Source organism: Apodemus sylvaticus, chromosome 1 (genome assembly GCF_947179515.1).
Source record: "Apodemus sylvaticus chromosome 1, mApoSyl1.1, whole genome shotgun sequence".
In the NCBI taxonomy this organism is placed as follows: Eukaryota; Metazoa; Chordata; class Mammalia; order Rodentia; family Muridae; genus Apodemus; species Apodemus sylvaticus.
In genome coordinates this window covers 207,541,176-207,542,797 of record NC_067472.1, presented here as the reverse complement: position 1 = coordinate 207,542,797, position 1,622 = coordinate 207,541,176, and positions in this window count along the sequence as shown.

Here is a 1,622-nt window from a genome sequence, read left to right as displayed (position 1 = left end):
AGCTGGTCTGCAAGGAGAGGGGATCCAGCTCTGAACCAGTGCCCTGGGCCCCTCAGAAGTGTTGGGACACTCTTAACCTCTCTGTCCTCTCACTTCTAACCTTACTAGCAAGTTTGGCTAGCATTTGGACATGAACAGGCAGAAGCTCTCAAGGTAGCTCTGGAGTCAAGTGGGTAATCAGAGGCTCCATTCTCTCCTGGTTAATAGTTGCTTACTTGCAGTCCCAGTCACTTGGAGCAGGGGCCCCTGGGAGGCAGAAGGTTTGATCTAGGTGGCATTTAGATCTGAGCTGTAGGCATGGGACTGACATTGGTTAGAGAGAATCAGTAAGGACACCTGAGATACAGCGAGCTGGGCCCTTCTTGGGGTAGGGCCTCCATGCATTCCCACCATCCCTAGTCTTGCAATGACTGTATATTGTTAGGTGTATTTTTTACGTGTCTGCTTGTATCTTATTAAATTGGGTTCTTAAAGAGCTGTCTTCCAACTTCCAAGCCTGTGTGCTCTGCAGAAGCTTCAGGGCCATAGCTGGGGCAGGAGGTAAGCAGAAAGAGAGAGAAGGTGGACACAGTCAGCTAGCTGTGCTCTGTTTAGTAGCACACAGCAGCTCTTCTCAGTCTGTAGATGGGCACACACACACAACAGCAGCAAAAGCCCTTTCATCAGAGCTTCATTTTAGGAGGGGTCTTGTCGTGGCTGTGAATGAGCACACAGGTGAGAAGGTAGTGACAGCAGGCATGATCTGGCCAAGATATCGGGAAGGGTTGGTTAGACTGAAGACAGAAAAGCATGTGTGGATGCAGCCATCAACCTGAAGTGAAGGAGAAGAACCCTGAGAGCAGGCAGAGCGGTGCCTTGTCTGCAGCTGTGGAAGGTCAGGGACATCTACCAACCCCAGTCTGCAAGAGCCATGCCTCAGCTCCTGTGTCCCAGGGCCCCATCCCGCACTGCAGAGGTCTCGGCATCTCAGCGAAAGCTTAAAGGCAGGGAGAGAATTGATTTTGGAGCTGTTGGGACACCCTGTTTGAGGGAAATGAGAGGTACAGGGCAGCCTAGGAACCAGAACAGCTCTCTTCCTTCCTACGTGGACATTTTCCCAATGTGTGTAGCTGGTAAATGAGGAAATGCACTTTGCTTAGTGGGTGTTCCCAGTGACCTGAGCATTGCTATGCAGTGAGCATTTCCACTGCTCTACCCTGAATGACCCAACTCCATGAGTGGATGTAAGTCTGGCCTTACTGGTTGAGGGTCATCTGTTGCTGCATAGCTCACTGTTTCAGAAGGATGACACAATGCAGCAAATGGAAGGGGAGCCATACTGCTTGTGGCCATCCAGACTCACCAGCTCCGAGGTCAGTGGACAGTGACGAGCACAGGCACATTTGGGAAAGGGTCAGGGGAAGGTATCCCATCTCACGGAACACTTTCCTCAACTGTTCTCTGCTAATCAGTAAAGTTCAGTAAAGGAGAGATTCAGATTCCTGCACCACAGCACACTGTTGGGACTGGAATCACCATGGGCAGGGCCCTGGGGACTGATCTTCAGAATAACTGTAGATTTACAGAAAACTAGCCTATGCTAGTGCCACATACCCAGTTTGTGTCATATCGTAAGATGTTGC